Raw genomic sequence first — 1,382 nt, forward strand, 5'->3', positions numbered from 1 at the left:
GCTAGGCCATTCCCAGGACCTGAGATCGAGGCCTGGAGTGAGGGGGGCACAATCTTCATCCACTTATAAGCTGAAGGTAGTATGCAAATAAGTACATATTTGTATAGAGTAGAGAGATGGCGACCTGTGATGGAATCCAATTTACCCTGTGACTACCAATTCTCAGATCTTCCCCAATGCCTCCATTTCATGACTGTGATGATTATGGTCATGCTTCATCTACTCTTCATAAAAAAAAATGGATACCCCATGAGTCTCTCCTATCATTTCCTACTCGCATCTTGCAGGAACTACTAATTCAAGGATGAGATGATCACATTTCACACTTCCTAGGTCCGGAAACGAGTATTTCAGGATCTTCCACCATTCCCACAATGTAGGGGGTTTGACCGGGATTCCAACCCGTGGCCTCCGTTGCACGGTTGGCTGTGACTTCCCCGATAGCCAGCAGGCCTTCAGCCATGCCAGGTCACCTTCACTCTGTAGGCCACCGGGTTCAGACCAACATGGTCACTATGCAAAGGAAAATAAATTTAAAAGCATGAGGTGGAAATTCTGGCTACTTTTTTCCCCTTCTGGCCATTTTTTCTTTCCTGCAAGCCCTGGGGTCCTAGGATCCGAGGATGGGCTGTGGGTCCAGAGGCTGCAGCCTAGGATGATTGCAGCAAAGGCAGTGTTGCCTCGACTTGAGTTCAAGGCCCAGGTTTGGCAAAAAAAATTAATAATAATAAAAATAAATAAATAAATAATTATGAATGAAGCACTGTCGCTCAGAATTCATGCCATTTTACTGCCAGAGCTGGGATTTGAATTCAGGTCTGGGTAACTCTGTTGCACTGTGGGGGAAGGGGAAGATCACCATCCTTGAATACTACAAGGTCAGACCTGCTCTCAGGGCCTGAACTGAAGCCCCAACACTAGCAAAAATCATATGCCCACCTATTTCACACATGGGATCTCTATTTACATACATGTGTGGAATGCCTCATGCTTTCAGTGTGTGTCTTGGTCAAGGATGCATTTTGTATTTTATTGAGTATGATGACAGATATAACTATACTGACATGGATGGCAACCAATTCCCATGTCCATGGAGTTGCTTATGCTTTCTCCATCCTAGCTGAGACCTAGGACTTTCACAGGACAGGAAAGCAGGTGGATCGATGGGCTTCCCATATCATGATTCATGTTTCCGTACTGTTGTGATTTGAACTCAGAACCCAGCAGACCAATTGGCAAAAGGGTCAAAGAGAGAACATGGGCCTGTGAGCAACTGAGGAGGTAGGCCATTCCCAGGACCTGGCATCGAGCCCCAGAGAGGGCCAGGATAGGCATAGATTCATCCTTGAAACACAGGATCTGTATTGACATATATGTGTGGA

Source organism: Dipodomys merriami, unplaced genomic scaffold (genome assembly GCF_024711535.1).
Source record: "Dipodomys merriami isolate MVZ:Mamm:240054 unplaced genomic scaffold, mDipMer1.0.p SCAF_1338, whole genome shotgun sequence".
NCBI lineage: Eukaryota > Metazoa > Chordata > Mammalia > Rodentia > Heteromyidae > Dipodomys > Dipodomys merriami.